Genomic DNA, 22,635 nt, shown 5'->3' on the forward strand with positions numbered 1-22,635 from the left:
AGAGTGGAAGGAGGAGTACTCTGGATGTACCACTGATCAGTCTGTCCAGCCTCCTACCTATGATGCATGTCAGAAAACTGAAAGTGACAACTGAAAGATGGAGCTGAATCAAGTTAAGACCAAGGGATATAAGAAATATTAAACGAAGAGATGGAAGCTAACATAGTACACAGCAGAAAATATAATAGAGGATAATTTGTTTCCCATCAACAAGTGTTCTTAAGAGCAAATAGACACATATTTAGGATAAGTGAGGGGAAATGGGAGAAAAAAGAAGCAAACGACGAGTTGAAGAGCAGCAAAAAAGACCAAAGGAGTACATTTTGGGACTGGATTGGAAGCATGCTGTTACTATTTCCAAAATAATTAGTCTCAGCGGGCCCCAAGGGGAGGAGGTAGAGAGCTCAAGTACTGTTACATACTGAAACAGGTGTAGCCCTAGTAGACCGGGGGGGGGGGGGGGGGGGGGGGGGGGGGGGGGGATTGTGGAGACTTAAGTTTCACTAGGAAAAATAAAATCAGCCTCATCCTGGACCGACTGTGCATCTGAAAGATTGCTAGACCAAATGCCAGGCCAGCAGGCTGGCAGACAACAGGAATACTTAGTTCCCAAAGCCTTCCTGCACATGCTTTTCAAAAGGAGCAATTTTTGGTGGATAGGAGAATCTAGGCTTCTTCGAAGAAGTCAGCATTGACCTGGATCGTGTTTAAAAAAAAAAAAAAAGTCAATATGAGGAAAGGTCAAATAAAAAGCAATTGTGCTATCTTCTGCAAAAATGATACTGAAAACACAATCCATCATCATGTTGCTTAAGGAAGGACCTAGACCAGCATTTTATAAAGTATTTCATGGCAAAATTAGAAAAATACTTTATCTTTTATAAAGTCAAGATACATATTAGAAATATTTAAGGTTATAAGAAAACATGTTTGTTTATCTTATTTAGCCCATTTTTTCCTAAACTTAATCCTGGTATGTTAATATTTGGCAGAATAAGTGTTCTATATTTACAATTTGAAGAAAGTTGACTTATGCTGGTAAATTTTAGAATTCAGGAAAAAATGGTTTGTCTCTTCCGATCATATTCTCCTTTTCACTGGCTGCCCAGAAGCTCAGAATTAAATATAATGTTCAAATAGAATAAATATTAAACCCCAGGGTGCTGCTATATTTGCTTTTCCTGTCATAATTGTTATTTTCTAGTCATATCTTAACACGCTTAATTTGATATATAGGTATATATGGCAGACCTTTCTTTTTACTTCGAGTAGAATATCAGTTAAAAAAGAAATATTGTCTATATACTTCTACATAAATAGATTTAAACACCAAAGAAGAAAAGACTTTAGAAGATAGAATTCACTATAAAGGATTGCTCATGAGAAACACAGCTTGCAATTGCAAAGATACCACAGAAATTATTTAGTGCTTGGTATTTAGGGATTTTTCTGCACATATAAATTTTCAGGTTTTGGAACAAAGGTTTCTGGCATATGATTTTTGGTTTGAACTCTAGTCATTCCAAATTAGGTGTTCTTTTGTTATGTGATAACTATGAAAAGAAAGGAGCTATTTCATGTTAGGGATGGAAGGTAAAAAAAAAAAATGTGGAAATATTTCCACATCATTCCAAAGTCTCTGAAAGCAGCCAGATTCTTTAAAAAGTGACAACTATCACATATACTGTCAGATGCTGGCTTAATATATAACTATGGTTCTACCTTCAGTAGATATAGATCACTAGCATAATCTAATTTCTCATTAATTAGAAAATTATCTCAATTAAAAATTTAATATTCGTACTTACTGTTGTTTGTATTATATCCATTCTTGACAAAAATTAATTAATGAGAAGTTTCACTGAATTAGAAAACATTAACTTTTTATATTAAAGCGTATATACCCAAGTTATATAAATTACAGAAAAGCCAAATTTATAAACTGCTTTACTTTAAATGCTGGTTTTCTTGCTTTACTAGAAACAATCTTTCAGGGTAGTTACTGAGATGTGAGATAGTTAATCAAGTAAACCACCAAATACACATTAATGAAATTTAGGAAGAACATAATTAAAGAAAAAAATTATTTTAAAATATCAGTGACTAATAGCATCTTAAAGCCCTAATTCACATTCCTAATAGTAGTAGTCTAAGAGTAAACAAAATTTAAACATCTTATAATTTAAACATCACCAATTCAGACCAAACATAACCATCAATTACATTTCCAGGAATTTTTCTTACATTCTATGAAAGTGGAGGTCATTATTAACTTTGTTCTTTCCCATAGACCAAGTACCTTGCACACACTATTTGAATACACAAAGAAGGTATTCAATCAATACTTGTTAAGGAAGGCTATATGTATACGGATGTTCATCACAGCATTTTATAAGAGTGAAAAATAAAAACTCAAATGTCCATCTTTTAGCAGATCAGTTAAATAAATACTGCATATCCATGTGAGAGTATACTATTCAAGCATTTTTTAAATGATGATTAAAATGTTCATTAATATGGAGATTCACAGTATATTAAATGAAGAAAAAGCAAGGTAAAAATCAGAATGTATAATATGATAACAGGAGGTAGGGAGATAAAACTTTGTATATATAGTAAAGGTAGACAAAAAAGCCTAAACCAAAATGTTAAGAACTGTCTGTCATCTCTATCTGGAATTATTAAATTAATGATAATTGCTTTCCTCATTATAGTTTGTATTTTCAGAAATTTTAGAAATAAGCACAAATTGCTTTTACAAGCTAGAGGTGGGGGATTAAAGTTACGGGAAAAAAAAAAAAGTCTAATTAAGAGTCCGAAAAACATTTCCCTTTGGAAAGTGGTAATGAAAGAACTTGAAATGTTAAATCCTGTTCATCATACCACAACAACTTCAAAATTAGCAGGTATTTCTCCTCTATTACAGACATCCATACTAGAGCTTTTCAGGGGGCAATAAAAACAGAAAAGTAGATTGTTTAAATTAATTCATTTCACTACCATCTCTATCCATTTGTAATAACTCCTATCAAACTCACTATGGTTTTTCTTTAAAAACAGTTAATTTCTTTTTTTTTAAATATTTGCTAAAAGTCCAATTAGGTATCAAGCACATTGCTAAATGCTAGAGATATAATGGTGAACAGCACAGACTCTTCAAATACCTTCATGAAATTTATACCCATAGCAAGAAAACAACACATTAAACAAATAATCCCAAGCATAGTAAGTATGGAAAAGGTGGAGTACAATAAGGTACTACGGGAGCATACAAAAGGTAGAACCTGTCAGATCAGAGTTTAGAAATCAGGGAAGGCATCTTAGAAGGATTCTCACAGAGCTAACAAAAGCAGCTTATTATCACTTATTGAGCAAAGACCATGCACCAGCCATGTCCAAAACACTTTATATGAACTTATATAAGCCTTACCAATAAGCTTACCATGTAGGTAAAATTATCTCTATTTTCCAGAGAAGGAAACTGAAACACACATTAAATAACTTCTCAAAGTCATAAAGCTAATAAAATAGCACGGCTGATATTAAACCTATACAACATCCTATCTCTATAACCTCGAGTATGCAGCCTTTCACCTGCCTTATGCAGGAGTTAGCCTTCAAGCAACCACTGTGGAGCAAAGGGTGAAAGGACACAGAAGGGAGTTGGTGATAACCAGTGAACACAGAATACCCAGTGCAACATCCTTGAGACAAAAACCAAATGTGCTTGTTCTGGCAACTAAAAAAATCCAGAATACTGAAGCATAAAGACAAAGAAGGGAAATATCACAGACTGAGATGAGAGAAGTAGTCAAGAACTTAGGAATTAATAACAACTTTTTTTTACTTTATCTGAGAAAATGAAAAATCCCTTGTATGAAACAAACAGAAACCATAATGGATAATTCAAACGCAGGAGAGTTAATACAAGAAACTCGTTATGCAGATATGGGAAAGCTAAAAAGGTAAAAAAAAAAAAAAGAGAGAGAGAGAGAGAGAGAGAAGTTTAAGGTAATCAAGAGATTAATAACTGCAGGGAGCACTACCACCTGAAGGGCTGGGGGAACAAAATGGAAGAGGTGTGTTATCAGAAGCAAGGAGACTGGATGAAGGGCATTGTGAGTCTATGCCTAGAAGAGGGTTCAGAAGGTCCATGCAATAGGGGCTCAAACCTCTAAGGAGGTGACAAATATATGGCTGGTACTTGGACATCTAAGGAGTGGAGCTCTGCAACTCAAGTTTGAATATCTATGGAGGTGGCACAGAAGGGAAGATGCTAAGAGGACACAATCCAGTGAGTAAGGAAATGATGCAAGTGGCACTCTATCTACCTACGATCTGCATCCCAGAAGCTGGTACCTCTGAGAGGGAGTAGCAAGACTGGTGTTAGGAATGTCAAAAGCTGGAGAACGAAGTGATAGTTAGTTGTCACTGGCTGCTGGAGGTATAAAGATACAAAAAACAACAGAAGTCTCTTTTTTCACCTTCTACATTCCTTCTAGTGTTCCTATGGTAAAACCCAACAGGAAGCAAGTTGGCAAAAGAGTTTGCTGAGTCCCAGTCCCCCGTCAAAATTTGAAAGGGTAAACTGAAGCTAAGAAACAGTAGGTAAATAAATGGCAGACCACTGAAAGGCTTTTGGCAAACAGCATAATCTGACCCGCATTTTTAAAAATTTACCCCCACATAATGTATACTCCTATAGAGTAAGAACTAATCTAGAGACCAGAGGAATTATGAGGCATTTATAGTACACCAAGTGGGACTACAGTGGCAATGATAACTTAGAGGTAAGTGGATATATTCAAGACATTTGAGTCAGACTGAAGAACAATATGCTATTGATTGGATATGGGGTTGAGGAAATGGGAAAAGTCAAGGATGATTTCTAAGCTTCTCATATGAGGAACGGGGTCCACTTTACTTACTAAGCCATGGAACATTTAAGGAGGAAGGAGTAATTGCTCAATTTAGTCTGAGAGAAATAACAGCCACTGTGCTTTGGATGTAGATATGGATAATTTCATTTTCACATTGGAAACCAAAAAGTCCAAATTTTTTCTAACCCTAACCTTAGCAGGCTAAAAACAGGCCAAGCATCTACGCCAGACAATCAAATGTTTCTTACTCAAAACTTTTAACTTGAGTGAATGACAAAGAGGCACAGAAATAGCTGAAAAATTATTCAGAAAAACAGCAGAGGCACTGCCAGTAAGTGCCAATAGTGGCTTCCTACTCAAAAAGTTTATGTGCCTGACCTTGACTCTGGTCCTTGTTGCTTGGCTTCCCTTGATTCCTATCCATTTTCTGAGGCTTTTTCTCATGAGAGCTGTCCAATTTATTCCTTTGCTTAAACTAGCCAAAGTTGATTTCTACCGAGTCAATGCAATGCTAATGGATACGCTGAGTATTTTTTTTTCTTTTTGCCCACTATATACAGCTGAATTCAAGTTAGTTCAACATGCCTATGACTTAACTCAACTGCTTTGTCACCCAGCATACCCTCAATACCAAGGTTTACATGACACTAGCTAGCTCTTGCCATAATAACCTCCTGCCAAGAGACATGCCATCTACTTCCCATCCTTCAACAGAAGTATATTATGTTAAGCCCAAAGTTTACTTTCCTTTTGTATCTTCTCTAAGAATTCACTGCCAACCCTCTATTGTTTCTATACCAGCTACATTTCCTCTCATTTGTATTCCCAACAGAATTGGCACATAAGTCCCTAAAAGCTATTCTCAAGGATGTAGAGATATACAGAAATAAATTCAAGTACACTAGCATGTCTTATAAAGACAATTTACAGTTTAGACTCATTTCCCCAGGAACAGTTATAAGCCTTTCTGACACAGAGTAGTTGGTCAGACTGTGCCCCCTATCTATCAACACCCATCATACCTTATTCTGAAAACAACATAAAAATAGCTGACTTGCCAAACTCCAGCTTTCTTCCTTCCCCATGGGGGGCTTAAGCACACTATGCCTTTTTCTCTCATTAGTCCACGGCTCAGTAAATTTTATCTCTGTAACCTCTTTTAAAAAATATATCAATGTCCTCTTTAATCCATTCTTCACCATTTCTTTCAACTCTTAAAAAATTGTTATGTCTATTTCACAATGAGTTTTTATAAATGAAAAAAATATTTAACTCCTCACTTCAGTCACTTAATTTCACTAATAAGCCTAAGAAAACTGACATGGCTAGTGACAAGGCTGTATCAAGCAAAACTGAAAGTTGTAATAATTTAAATCTACCTAGATGAAAAAAATATATCAGTGTCAGAGTCTCCACCACAATCTCCATAATATTTTCAATCTATCTTCTCCTTATCTTAAAATATAAAATGTTTTCCCCATAGGGTGTTTTATCTAATCTAAAGAGAGTTTTTATAAACTTCTTACATTTTTTGCATTATAGTTTGTTTAGTTACCAGTGTTGGAAGAGTACATTTCATCATTTTTCACAGCAGACATATACAGTAAGTAATTTAGCTACCTTAGGAATTAAGCAAACTTTACAGGCTAGGTTGGGAAGCTAGTAACTACTCAGACTAGATTTTGGAGAAACACAAACTAAAGTTGTGTTTACCAACATCATTTAAGGAATCTCAGCAAAAGATTTCAGATAATTTTGAACATTGTTTGGATCACTTCTACAAAAAAAAAAAAAAATGTAATGATCACATAATATAATCCTACATGAGCTTTACTTTTAAACTAATAGCTATTATCTGTTCATCTGACACAGATAACATTCTGACCCCTGAAAAAAATTATTTGAAGTACAACTTTATCTTATTTCACTTTCTCAGAAATTCAAATTAAGTCCATTCTTTTCACATAAACAAATTACAGAGAACACTAACATCTACTAACGTTTTTTAAATATTTTAATGCTGATATTAAAAATCTCTGAAAGGTAGACAGCGTTCTAATATATTCTCATCAAAAACGATAAAAATTTTCATTTAGCATCATAAAAGATTACAACCAAACAGGTATTTTTATTTTGATTTATTGATTCTATATGCACAGCAGTCTTCTTCAAAAGGATTAGCTCTTTTTTAATCTTCATATCACATCAATTTCAAGTCAAGAAACAGATGTGATTAAGGTTTTTATGGTCTTATATTCACTTTAAGCTCACAGCTTCATTCTATTATGTGATCACTTATATACACACAACGGTAAACAGACAGACAAATATTATTTAATTTTAAATTGCCAAGCCCGTTCACTTCCCCACTGATTTAATTGTCAAATTTGTCCATGCAGCCTCCGATCTTAGATTGTTAATTGTGTATTAAATGGCAGGACAGACGCATGCCACTGAACATTTCGACAATCTGTCAACATTTAAATGTCTTCTAGCTAAGTACAGTCATCTTTATTTTATATGTTGTTTATACAGAAAATTTTCTACTATGTTCTGTTCATCTAAGTTTTGTTTAAGCTTGTTACCTGGTAAACTTTGTTAAAATCAGCAGTTATCACAAGTAAATCTTGAAGACCTGGAGGTATCTATAATTTTTTAAAAATCACAAATTCTCCAACCCTTCTCATTAAAATGTGTGTTTATTTCTAGTAACAGATATTAATAATTTTCGTAGCACAGATGTTTCTGCTTCACGAAACCCCCACCAATCAGAAAGACTTAAGAGCCTTGTGCAAAGCTTAAAAATCAACACTATAAAAGAGTTTAGTAAGACACAGGGGCCAGTGTAAGTTTCTATGTTTCTTCCTTCCATTCCACAGAATTAATGATATATAATACAGATAATCACCGCATAAGATATAAAACAAATTTGTTCCAATCCACCCAACAATTAAAAAACAACTGACTGTGCTTTGTTTACATGAAGTACCAATGCTATTATTAAGGGTTTAGGAAAGTAAATTCCAGTTCCAGAGCCTATAATACCAGACTCAATTCATACTTGCTATCTAGACACTTAAAACACAGGAAAGCAGATTGGAACCAAAAATCTCATCAATTATGAAATGAATCTAACAGTCCAACTCCTAAATATATACTTTAACTTAAGAATTGCGACTTCCTACCCTTTTCTTGTTTTCCCATCTTCCACTGCTCAGAAATCTGTATGTGCCTGTTGCTAAGGCTATGTGTCTATACTACTACACTATCTTATCCTAAAATACATATTTTCAATTCTTACTCAAAACTCTCTTCCGTAAAATCTCTCATATACCAAATAACAGGTTCTATTCACATCACTCTACCACCCCAAGTTTTCCAAAAATTACAAATCTGTTATATATAACAAATAATTGCCTCTGGTAGAAGAAGCACATGGCAAGCAAACAAAAGCCTTAAAATCCAGTTTGAGTTTCATTTTTACTTTGTAATTGAGCTGATTTATAGCTGAAATGCAACAACAAACATAAAAAAAAATAAAACAATATATCGTAAGTTCATTTGCCAACATTGGTATTAAAGATACTTTATTGCATATCATTAATTATATATTAAGATACAGTAAATAGGAGTGAAGATATCTGTAGGCAAAATAGAATGCACCAACATAAAAAGAGATATATGGGAGTCTACTATGGTAGTTAAGAACACACATCCTAGACAGGCTATTCCTAGGTGTATGATTTTGTACAAATCACCTGTCTGCTCTAAGACTCAGTTTCCTCATCAAAAGTGTCCACCTCCTAAAGTACTTGCAAGGATTAAATAAGTTAGTACAGCTATATTCATAGCAGCATTATTCAAAATAGCTAAAGTTGAAACAACCCATGTATCCACTGACAGATGAATGGATAAGCAAAATGTGGTATAAATGCACGATGGAATATTATTCACCCTTAAAAATGGAAGGAAGTTCTGACATATGCTACAATACAAATAAACCAGCCACAAAAAGTAAAATAGTGGATAATTCCACTTATATGAGGTAGCTAGAGTAGTAAAAAAATCAGTGAAACAGAATGTAGCATGGTGGTTCCCAGGGGCTGGGAAAAGAAGGAAATGAAGAATTACTGTTTAATGAGTATAGGATTTTAGTTTTGCAAGATGAAAAGAGTTCTGGATATGAATGGTGGTGATGTTTAGAAATTATGGATGTACTTAATACCACTGAAACAAATACTTAAAAATAGTTAAGAGTATAAATTTTATGCTATGTAAATTTTACAATAAAAAAAATATGGACTTGAAAACTCATTTCCAAAAAGATATTTGGACACCAATGTTCATAGCAGAATTATTCACAGTGGCCAGGACATGGAAGCCACCAAAGTGTCCTATGATTGATAGATGAATGGCTGAAGAAGCTGTGGTGCATATATACAATGGAATATTACTCAGCCATAAGAAGAGATGAAATACTGTCATTTGCAACAACATGGATGGACTCTGAAATAATCATACTAAGCTAAATAAGCCAGACAGAAAAATTTGAAAATCACATGATATCACTTATATATAGGATATAAACTAAAAGCAACAAATGAACAAGACAAACAAACAGAGATTCATGGACATGGACAATGGACTAGCAGTTACCAGAGGGGAGGGGAAGAAGGAAGGAGGAGGTAGATGGGGGGAAAGAATTTTAATCATTTCTTCAGATAGATAGATAGATAGATAGGTGAGTCAATATACAAAGAGTACAGAACAGTGCTTGGCAGATGGTAATAAGAATCTCAGCTATTATTATTATGTTACGTGCAAGACACATAGTAAGTACTTAATTAAGGCTGGATATAATTAATATTATAATTACTATTTTACGCAATCCAAAAAAAGAAATGAGGTAATTGATAAAATCCTCAATAAGACAGAAGGAATTAGTTTAAGAACTCTGTAGGCAGAGAAGAGAACATCGCTTCTGAACAGAGGAGAAAGAGACAAGTGAATGCAGAAATTGTGAAATGTAGAAAAATAAACCATACGTAATTTCCTATAAAGGTTACCCACAGCCCACAAACTTGAGCTTATAAGCATATGTACACAGTCAAAGGCAAACAACTATAGTAAACAATTACTTAATTCTCTTTCCCATGAATAGGTAGGTGTAACCCCAGTAAATTTTATAAAATCAGAAGCTGCACTACTTGAGTGAGCAATAACAAAACAGAGAACTCAAATAAAGAACTCGAATCAGGTGGATCTCTCAATCTGTCTAAGAAATTGTTTTTTAAACACTAGAAAGATAAAAACAAACTCGAGCCTAAAATATCCCAATGTATTGAAACAGCTTCTTAAGATTTACTAACAACGGTACATATAAATACACAGTAACTCCAAAAGTCACTGCACATAATGGAAAATTATGTTTTTATTCAATAATCTAGTCCATTAAAATAGAAATTAGTCTGTGGCCACGCTACCCTGAACAAGCCTGATCCTGTCTGATCTCAGAAGCTAAGTAGGGTCAGGCTGGTTAGTACTTGGACGGGAGACCCACCTAGGAAGATCTGGTGTTATAGGAGTAAAAAATTTAAAAAAAATTTTTTTAATTTAAAAAATAAGGGATTGTAAGCTGACAAGGTCCCTGCAATCTGTGAGGTCAACCAAGGGCTGCCTCATCTTAATAAATAAATAAATAAATAAATAGATAGATAGATAGATAAATAAATAAATAAATAAAATGGATAATTAAATTGAATTAAAAATTAGTAACAGCGTAAGGTGTGATTAAATCTACATGCATTCATATTTCCCTTCCCAACCCAAAAGAAACATAATTTCCATCATAGCAATAAGAGTTCACTGATAAAGTCACCTCCTATGTATGAGCTTATAAAATCAACAAATTAACAGTTTGGGGTAATGCAACAGGAAGACTATCAAAGCATACCTTTCAACTAATGAACTGTCAAATCAGAACTGAATGTATTTGCTACCAGGAACACACATCGTGCTAATCGCCACTTGTATGGGCTAGAGTATGTTCTCTCCTCTTTTCCACTAATCTACAAAGAATTAAAAAATTATGGAATCTTAAAAGGCTAGAAAGGTTCTTACGTAGTCCCACTTCACCAAAGTAGCATATGCACATACATACACGCATACACATATAACCCCACCTCCAGCCTGCAACAACCCTAAAAGCATTGAAAGCACAATAAACATCAGCTAGATTCAACTGCAAATAAGAACCAAAAGTAATCATACAGGCACCACAAAAGACACAAAAACTACATGGTTGCATTACCTCCTACAGTTCGTAACTGTCTGAAAATATGCATTAATAGTCACTATACATAAACAAAAAACATATGATTTACCATTCTATAGAAAGAAGTTTCTACCTCAAAAACTAAATTTGAATATAATAGAGATATTAGTATGTTCTAAGGTCACTGAAATTTGCTTCTTAATAGTCACCTAAGTCCAAAATATAAGCACTCTAAATCAATAATTGGATATAGACACAGCTCAATAAATAGATTTTCTCAAATCCTCAAAAGTTGATAAGGTTAGAAGAAAAAATCTTAAGATACAACTTAAAGTTTTAAACTGAACCAAATTAGCTAAATAAATGAGTTGCCATTTAAGTAAGGGGAGAGGAGAATTTCTCTTTGTTTTTAAATATTTCCTTATCCTGAAAAATATGACACATTTAAAAATAAAAACCCACAATTTCTAATTAGGTATAGGTCACTGAACAAACTTGATCTCTCTGCCTTTCATATCCTTATCCTGGGAAAACAAAGTAGATCCTTGCTACTTAAAATATGATGAATGATAGCACTAGCATCACCGGGGAACTTGTTAAAAATGCAGAATCTTGAACCCCACCCCAGACTTACTGAATCAGGCTTACATTTCGACAAGATTCCAGGTGATTCATATGTACGTTAAATTACGAAAAGTGCTGGATTAAGTAACCTTTAACCACCTTTAACACTCAAACAGGGAGCCAAACAACAGAAGGCAAAATAAGCAAAAGAAATTAAAATGTTTAAAAACATATGAAAAAAGTAGCTTCCACTAAAGCACCTAAGTTATATTTAATAGATGTTTCCTCTCTTCTACAGAAATATTCAGCTACAGAAATATTCTTGTTTTGATGCTAACTATGGTAAAAGAAGAAGAGCTAAGAGAAGTAGAGAAGAAAGACTAGGCAAGATTACAAGTTAGTTCTAATCACAATCTTCTAGTTTTCTCTTATTCGAAACCTTTGGAATTAGATGTACTCCAGAATGTTGAATTTAAAAAAAAAAAAAAATAGATAATAAAAAATACATAATAAATTAAATTAAATAGGTGCAAACTAATTTTACTCTCAAAACTTACTGACATTGAAATTGACCACACATTAAATTATTTTTTTAGTGGAACCAAGTACACAGTCAGAATAGCTTCCATTTAAAATTTGTCAAAAAGTAGAAAGTTGTCGAAAAGCTAGCAACATCTTTTTTCCCACGTTATTTCTACCAGAACAATGAATATTTTTCTTTTTTTAGTGAAAAGAGAAAGATCTAATCTACAAGAAACTTGAAATAATGTTACTTTTAACATAAACATTACACTTTCTATAGTTTAAAGATGCTCATTTATTTTAAATTTACAAACCAATAACACAATTAAGGTATTTTTAAGAAAGATAATTATAAAAACATGTGGAAGGTGCACAACACGATAATGCTTGATTTTACTTAATATTGCTTCATGAACACAGGGAAAATGTGAGTAAAATTATACCAAATTGTTTAAATGAATTTTAACTTTTCCATTTATTAGTACATGTTTAATGGATCACACTATTAGAAATTAACTAGTTTCCACTAGTCTTTGTTCATGTTACCATAAAAGTACCAGAAGAAATTCTAGATGCACCAATCTCAACAGTTAAACACTAAATAAAGTAGCTAAAATCAACTGAGACTACAAAATAATGTGTACTTATAATATTAAAGCAACTGCCAAACCCAGATCCAGAGTAGACTCAATGTGCAGTTGCTTAAGGTTTAGATAGCTACTGTATTCTGTACCTCTAGTCAGTAGTTTACATCTTATCAAGCTAACATAACTTATAAAAGGCTAAAAAACCATTCTAAATAATTCATGGAGGGATATAATTTAGTTCTCTGCCCAAGCAAAAGTATTTAAAGAGTTAAATTTTCCAAAGTCTAAGATGTTGCTAAAATAAAATCTGTCCAAGAAAGCTCACCTGCCAGCCAAAATATCAGCAACAGCAACATTTCAGCTGGGCTGAAAGCCAGGGATGCACGGTACTAAGATGGGCTACTTATAAAATCTTCAAATCAGACTTCACAATTAAAAAAAAAAACTGTCATATTACTCGTTTTCAAATTCTTTACATGGTTCACAGATATTAATGTCTTTGGGGAACCAAATTATCATTAACATGCAAAAACTGAATATAGTTCCTCAAGAAAGTAAAAATGATACATAATTTTCTTTAAAAGAAAGTGTATGGTTATAGAAATTTCTTTACCAAAACATAATTGGGCACATATACTAAAATCACTGTTCTTCATCTACCATGTATAATGTCAAATGACTTTTTTACCCTATGAACATAAATTTCACTATCTAAAATAGAAGAGTTTCCAACATCAAATTTTTCTATTAGACTCCTTCCAATACAAAGTACCAGAAGCAAAAAACCCAAGGGTAAAGAGAATCTTCACATCTTTATTTCACTCTCCAAGATTCCAACATAAGAACATCAGTTTCTGGAAACAAAATTAAACATTTTTAGGGACTTTAATATGGCAAAATCATTTTTTACAAAACAGATCCAAAATGATACTACATGGTCGCCTACAAACAAAATAATTCAGATGCAGTTCCCCCCAAAAATGTCAACATTGTCAAAACTGCTATGTTTTCAATATTGTTTTATACTGATCCCCCTAATCCTTACTAAATTCTTAATAATCCCAAACTAATATTTTGGGATGTATTAGATGTATAATAGACTAGATACAACTAGAATTTTACTTCACAAAAGCAGCCAGAAGTAAAGCTTGTCCTTTGCTGCCATCTAGTGAAGTCATTAAATGCCAAAATAAACCAAAAATAACTGGAAAAAAATGTTTCAGTGATGAATTTATTAAATCATTAATATATACTAGTTCAGAACGTGGTCCTTAAAATATCACAAGAGAAAATGCTACAAAGATATTCACTACAGTGGAGTATTTTACTTTTTAAAAAATGTGTGTGTGTGTGTTCCTAAAAATGTGTTCTAGAGTATACAGAATGTAGCTATAAATGATTATAATGAAGTATTGGGTGAATAATTACTCATATGAAAATTGTTATCTAGAATTATATTATCACAGTACTGGTATAAAAGAAGAAGTTTCAAAACAATCTAAATTTCCAACCACACAGAAACTGTCAAATAAATTATGATACATTCATGAAATGGGACATAATGATTCAGTATGAGCTCTTTTTCTCCCAATACTATCAAAATTATAACAAAGTTGTTGTTGTTGCTGTTTTTAAGTATAAAGCCATCTGGTGGTTTTAAAAATATGTCTACAAGTCTTCAATCTTTTTGACATTCTTCCCTTCAAAAAAGTAAAGCTTAATTATTTCCTCTCCTTGAGTATGGGCTATATCTCATTTCCAACAAATAGAATATGGCAGAAGTAATTGTAAATAACTTTTGAGATAAGATTATATTATAAAAGGACTAGTACTTCCATCTTGGTTATCTTGGAGAATCTACTCTCTTGGATTATTTGCTCTGGGGGAATCTAGCTGCCATGTGGTAAGGACACTCAGGCAGCTATGGGGACGGACCTTCTTGGAACCCTAGAGTTAATATGAAGAACACTTTAAGCTTCAACAGATTCAGAAAGAAGCCTTCTCAGAGATTCCCTTATCAGACTAAGAGCAGAAACTTATGGAAATGAGGTTGCCATAAATCCCCTTTTAGAAGAAGCTTCACCACCAGAAAGATTAAAGAGTAAAACTTAAATCCCCATTCTGAAAGAGTTTTACCACCATGAAGAAGAAAAAGACCACTAGCACTAACATAAACAAACATTATCATTAACTTTATGCTCTGTTACCCTAAAAACCCATTTCTCTTTCCTAATAAAAACCCATTTGTTTTTCCCATAGATATCTTTCCTCCCCATTCCCCTTCTCCTATTAACTTTGGTATATAAGCCCCTAACTTTAGTCATTTAGCAGGCCACTTTTGTACACTCCTGTATGCATATGAACAAACTTCTCTTCTGTCTTTTGTCAGTTTAATTCTCAGGTCCCCACAAATACCAAACCTAAATGAGTAGAAAAAAGTTTTTCCTCCCCACACAGCCTAAGGACAGATGCACAAGGCAAGAAATGAAGGCCTCATGCCAAGAGCCAGCAAGGAACTGAAGCCTGCCATCAACTGCATGATCGAGGTTGGAAGTGGAGCCTTGAGATGACAGCAGCCTTCCTGGCCAACAGTTTCATGACAACCTCATGATAGACACTGAGCCAGAAGTACCCATAATTGTTCCTAAAAACTATGAGATAATGTTGTTTTAGCTGCTAATTGGGGGGTAATTTTGAGGTAATTTGTTAGGTAGCAATTAATACAATACACAACAATGAAGATAATGAGGAAAAAAAAGAACATCGTCAGCAGATGAACTATTTCAAGAGTTTACAAAAAGTAGTTAGAGAAGTGCTGAGAAGCACTGCAGAGGTAGCAACATCTGAAAATGAAGCTGCCTGTTTCTGCAAAACTCAAAAGATCCAACCCAAAAACATCAGCTACAAAGGATAAGCAATTCATTAGAAAGATGAAAAGAAAATGAGAATACCTCCCAGAAAGCGGAGAGACAAAGGAAAGTATGAGAGGAAAGATCAGAGATGAAAAAGAATCTAGAATCTAGGAAGTTTAACAACTAACGGTAGTTCTAGATAGAGAAAATAAGGAGGGGGGGGCGGGGGAAATCGGAGGAAACAAAGCACAGAAAGAAGATAAAATTTTCCTCTGAAAGGAAGAACCCAGGTTTTCAGATTCACAGAGATCACCGAGTACCCAGCACAATGACTGAAAAAGAGGGTTAGGAACCCCACATAATAAGACATCCACTTGAAAATTTTAGGTCAAGAATAAAAGAGAAAATTCTAAAAGTTTCCAGAGGCAGACCACATACAAGGAATAACAGAATCGGAATATCGACTTTTTATCGATTAACAGAAGACATTAAAGATTTTCAATATTCTGAAAGACGATTATTTTGAATCTAAAATTTAATACACAGCCAAACTACTAAATCCAGGGCCTGAGTAACAGCATTTCAAACACCTAAGCATGTATATGGGGTACTTCCTACACATATTTTCTTAGGAAGTGATTTAAAGAAGTATCCCTGAAAGTGAGAAAATAAACCTAAAGAAAGAAAGAAAAGAAGAAAGAGGTTGAGGGAAAAAACATGGAATCCAGAAAACTAGAACCAGCCAAGATGAAAGCTGGCAACAGAACTTTACACAGAAGCTAGAAATCACAGAATACTCTAAAAGAAAAAGTCTGGGATAACAAAAAAAATAACTGAAAGAAGAGATGACTAAAACCTTGAAAAAAAAAACTTGACTATGGGGTAAAGGTAATTAGAGTGAAAAAGGACCTATTTATATTCAACAATAGGAACATTCTACTTTAGGTGGCAGAGAAGTCATGACTTTGACTACACCCTCAGTGGAAAAGATAGCTATCATTTTGTGGTCAGCTCCATCCCTACACTTGTGTGTTCTCAGTATATCTTGGTTTGAGAAGCAAGCAAACAAAGCTTCCCAGTCTCCCTTGCAAGCAGCCTGGAAAGAGACTGGAAAACAAGAGGAACTTGATTTGCTTCTGGCAGCATCTCAGGTGGCACTGAAGGCAGCAACCACAGGATTATGGGCTCTGCTCCTCAGGGGACAGCCTCTCAGTGAGTGGCTGCTATGCGGCAGCACTGAGTGCATTCCAACAGCAACAGCCAGAGCTGAGGTACCTCTCCTCCATCATCATCAAGAGCAAGTGCCAACCAGGCTCCAACCAGAGGTAGCAGCTGCTCCATGATTACTGATCTTGAGTTAAGACTTTTGTTTCTCCATCTTTTCAATGCCTTGTATGCAATTCCATGTATTAAACTTCTCTATATTTGAAATATATTTCTCTTTTCATGCCATAAAAAAGGAATTCTATACCTTTCTGCTAATTTAAGCAATAGTTCAGTGAAAACAATTTTATTCTTACCAGTTAAATTCAACTACATAAACTTAAAAAAAAAATTCCTGTTTACCAAACAGTATGTAAATGGAGCTGACAATGTTAAAGTTAGAGCTGACATAACAGAAGTAGAGGAAAGACAGAGAATGCTAAAGTCCTCATCTTGGAAGACTCAAGAAAAATTATGTAGGGGTTATTAGAATAAAGGGAAGATATATAGGTATGATCAATGAAGAACTAACAATAATAGTTCAACTGTGATAACAAACTAGAAGGTAGGCACCAACATTCTGGTGAGCTACACCCTCAGTGACCACACAAGGAACTTACCTAAAGTTGACTCATAAATAGCAATATAAACATATTATTTAGAGATTTTGGAATAATCACAGAATCAGTGAAAAACAAAAAGGGTTAAATTTGAATGACTAGAGATCAGTATTGACAGAGGAAAAGAAAAGATGGGGAAGGGTCCTAATGTTCTCCATTACAAGCTTTCCAGTATTATTCGATTCATTTACCCATAAACAAGTATTATCTTAATAAAGAAATAATTCTGTTAGTCATCTAACAGAAAATATTTAATGAAATGGAAAAAAATATTGAGGATACATTAAGTAAAAATAGAAGATCAAACTATAAGTCATAGATACTAAACAGTTTGTGAAGAAAACATATTTCACCTAATATAAGCTTCAATATAACAGGGACCACTGTGTTTACAGCATCTACAATGGTACTTGGCACATAATACACACTAAAAACTATTATGAAATGAATACAGTTTCATTATAACTAAACAAAAGAATATACAGAGAGGAAGGTGTGAAAGTATACACACCAAAATGTTAGCAGCAACCATCTCTAATTGACAATTACAGATGTTTTTTATTTTTGTCCTTTTCCTTACCTTTATTTTCTAAATTTTCTATAATAAATACAAATAACTTTTATAAAGGAGAATATTTTTAAAGACTGTCATTTCTTCATTACAAGACCAGAATCACAAGACAAAAAAAGACATTTTCACCGAAATGTATATCAAGTCCAAGTCACAAAAAGTTAATAGCACTAATAATGGAAAAGGTTTAGTAAGGCACAGACATAGTCATTGATCTTGACCTAATTAAAATTTGAAAAGCATTCAGGATAATGGAATACTGCAAAAGTATTATTCATTGCACAAATCAGGTAATTAGTTCCAATACTGACAAACAAATCATATGAAATCTACCAATTCTGTAAATAAAAAGCTTTTCTTGGTTATTTTAATTAGTTACTTTTAGATTAAGTAACTCAGTTCATAATGAGAATATAAAATATCTTTATCAGACTTTAAAGTGTAAAATCAAATGATATACTCATTTGCACTAAATATCATAAATATTACAAGGTTATACTTTTTAGAACTTCACAGCCGCACACAAATTAAATATGTAAAATACGGTATCCTTTTAAGTGGTTTTCCATCAGGGAGAGTAATGCCATATAGATTACTCAGATTTACCCTGATCAAAAATAAAATTTAAATGCCACTTCAAAATGATGTCGGCAGCACTTATGTGTCAAAGGGGCAGAAAGATAGGAAACACATTTTGATTTTTATAAAACAATCAGTCTTTGTGAGAAGAAAAGATCAAAAGAAATATTCTAAATGTTTTGTTTTATTTTGCATTAGTCTCTGACATGGCTGACTACTTTCAATTTTCTTTTGTATAAAGTAGACATTATTTTTAAAAATCAATTATAATTCAAACAATTTTTCACCAATTCAGAAGGGGAAATGGATTTGTCTTCTTTTTACCCAACCTAGTACTTGCCATTTCTATAACCACACATAATGGACTGGAATATGTCGGCAAATAACCAGTTCTTAAAAGTATCAAAGAATCGTGAAAAAATAAGTATGAAAATCCACTTAACATCTCATCCAAAAGATAGCTCCATAACTGAGATGTAAACGAGATAAACATTCTTTAGTATGGTTAGTAGCACTATTCAATACTAAATAACAAATATATTTGTATCTCTTATTCCATTATCAAAGGTAAAAATCCATCTAGAACACCCAATATTACACTCAAAATCAAAATAAGCACTCCTATTTCACATTGTTCATCAAACAATGCTTTTTTTCTGCCTTGTACTATACATAGTTTTACTATATCTCTTATTACATCGGAAAGCTGATTCAAGGCAGGAATTGTACTTTCTTTTCCTACGATGTCTTGTATGTTATATATCACAAGGAACTATTTGCTTTGCAATCAAAAGAAAAATAGAGCTAAATAGAAATTTATATTTGCTCTGATTTCTTCCCTCAAATGAAACTGAAAAAGAGTAAAGTGAACAAATCTAAAGTAGTCCACGCATTATTTAATTGATCATAATTTGATTTATTTGTTCTGTACCTAAGTAGCATAAAACAAGAGTTTTGTTTTTGTAGTTCACTGAAAATTATTCCAGAGACATGTAAGACTGCTTTCATATTCCTCTCAGTATGTAAGACTTTTCTATTCTAGCATCTCAATACCTTATCCACACTACTCCTATCTGAACATTCAGCTCCAGTCAGTAAAATAAACATCTGCTACAAACATTATTAATGGGATACATACTGAGGGATCCAAGTAAGCTACATGGGGTAATTACACTGTTCTGCATAAAAAACCATTAGAACAGCAAATATAGAAGCTGTCTAAACATATTATAAAGCGAGAACTCTTATAACAAAGACATGAGAGACATGATTTTTATGAGGAAAAGAGGCTTAATTTACCTCTCAAATTTATAAATTTAGTGAATTATTCAAATAAAAAAATATCTTGTCAAAGTACCAAGGAATTAGTAAAATAACCTACAAATGAGAAGAAAATCTTATTTCAACTTTCAATTTCCTGAAGCAAATTTTAAAACAAAACATCTTTATACTAAACTTTTTTCCTACCTTAAATTCACTTTTACACTTTCTTATAAAGAAAGGAAGAACATTTTAGATGTAAAGATAGTCTTTTTAGGAGAATGCATTCCATCATAGGTTGGCAAACTATGACCCAAGTGCCAAATCTGGCCTGTTACCTGTTTTTGTAAACAAAGTTTTATTGGAATACAGTTAGCTCATTTGTTTATGAGTGGCAAAATGTAGCTGCTTTTGTGCTAAAATGACAGAGCTGAATAGCTGAGACAGAGACCACATGGCCCACAAAACCTAAAATATTTATTTTCTGGCCTTTATAGAAAACATTTTGCTGAATCCTGGATTATACAAGAATCTTAAAGCTGGGGATCTGTCTTAAGCACTCCTGATCCATTCAGCACCTGACACAGAACCCTGGAAGTAAGGAGTTTTCAATATAATTTCTGAATAACAAAAGAAGGGGATTCTCAGACCAGAGTTCAGGAAGAATGAATTTGACTACAATTTCCTCCAAGAAGCATCATACGAATATATCTCACTTACTTAAATATAAACAGCTGTCTATATATTACATTTTTATAATGCCTAAGTGGTTTTTTCTAATTCCTTAAATAATTTACCTGTATATTCAGTTTTTCTTAAAGCAGGGCATACTTATATAAGGGCACGTATTATATATCTATGTAAGTCAGAAGTATATGCGCGTGTAAATCAGTAGCTATCTTTTACCGTGTCTACTGAATATTAATTGCTTTAAATTAATTATTTCATTAAATCCTTTAATAACTCTGTAAAGATAACATCATCCCTATCTTATAGAAATCCAAACAAAAGTTATTTCTTAAGTCCGTCAAGCTTTAAATTCTGCCCTAGTGCATCTTTTCCCTTGAAATATGCTTTATTTTGCTAAATGGTTTACATTTTTATTTAGAAATTAAGTATGACGTAGAGTTGTCATTTTTTTAAATCTCAAAAATTTCAATACATCCATATATTTCCGCAAAGACATTAGCTACTTTTCACTGATTAATTCCTTCAGTGAGTATTTCTTGAGTGCCTACCATGTGCCAGGCACTATTCTAGGCCCTGGGGACACAGTGGTTAAAAAGACAAAAGTCCCAACCCTCAAGAGCTGCTTTCATTATGATTATCAACTCATGTCAAGGCTTTTACTTGTCAATTACAAATTATTCCCATAGCCTTACATTTTTCCCATGTCAAACAAAGTTTGAGTTATCTTTTACTTCACTATTTGTATTAAAATAAATTACAAAAAATAATAATTTGTTTTTTAGTCTTGATGATTCAGAAACAGTTGAAATTAAATTTATACTATGTAATCTCTAGATTAAAAGAAAAAATTTAAATTACGAGATTAATTCTAAAATTTTTACATAGTTCTAATCATCATTTTCATATGGATGTTGAATAAATTTTGAAAAATTATTTTGAAAACTGATGTTTTCTCTTTTAATTACATGACAAATTCTGCTAATTAAGTACAGAGAGGAATTCTTAATAAGTTTGAGTATCTTTTCCTGAGATATTTATAAAATTTGTGAAAGAACAGTATTTCACAATTACAAAATACTTCAATTCTAATTGTATCTGTAGTACCATTATATCACTTCTTCTGGTTTTGCATTTCCACCCAAGAGTCCCGTCTTCTGCATCTCCACTATGACCAATACAGATTTTCCTAGATTCTATGCTCAGAATTTTCCCATGTGTCAAGCTATATGTAGTTCCCTAGATACATCACACTTTGTTTATACTGTTTAAGTATTGTATTCTTTCATTTAATCACTTACTTTATTAGTTCCTCCCACAATAATTTACCTATTTATTCATGCAGTTGCTTATTCAATTACTTATCACACACCTTTTTTGCAAGCAGGTGTGCAATCCATTTGTGAAAAGAGAAAAGCAAAATAAATAGTAGCTATCTTTTACTGAGTACCTAATGAATGCTGAGCAGTCTACTAACTGCTTTAAATTAATTACCTCATTTAATCCTTTTACAACTATTAAGAGTAACAGATTATCTCTACCTAACAGAAATGTTCTAGATGCATAACAAAAGGAAAAGATCTCCAACTCATTTTTAAGAGACTAGTACAAATTTCATAGCAAAATCACACAAAGGTAATACAAAAAAATACAGACCAATCTCACTTATAAACATAAATGCAAAAAAACATCAAATCAAATCCAACATCATATTGGAAAAAAAAGGTAGTTCAACTTCAGAAAATCTATCAGTGTAATTGACTATACCAAGTGAATTAATAAAGTGAAAACTCATATGACTTATCTTAATGCTAATAATGCATTTGATAAAATTCAGTGATGATAAAATTCTTAGCAAACCAGGGATAGTAATTTTCTTAACTAGATAAAGGCTACATAGTAAAACTTACAGCAAATATCATACTTAATACTAAAACCGAGGATCATTCCCACTGAAATTAACATGGCAATACCCAATAACATATAATTATACATCGTCTAGAAAAATTCCATTATCTAGAAGTTCTAACTAGTAC

The 22,635-nt window shown here is 33.0% G+C and overlaps 1 protein-coding gene across 2 annotated transcripts in view; it reads right to left on the reverse strand.

Annotated features, from left to right (window-relative positions):
- The window catches only part of RNGTT (RNA guanylyltransferase and 5'-phosphatase), a 235,902-nt gene that overhangs the window by 166,530 nt on the left and 46,737 nt on the right, over window positions 1-22,635 (reverse strand). The window lies entirely within an intron of this gene.

Source organism: Rousettus aegyptiacus, unplaced genomic scaffold (genome assembly GCF_014176215.1).
Source record: "Rousettus aegyptiacus isolate mRouAeg1 unplaced genomic scaffold, mRouAeg1.p scaffold_m13_p_1, whole genome shotgun sequence".
Classification (NCBI taxonomy): domain Eukaryota; kingdom Metazoa; phylum Chordata; class Mammalia; order Chiroptera; family Pteropodidae; genus Rousettus; species Rousettus aegyptiacus.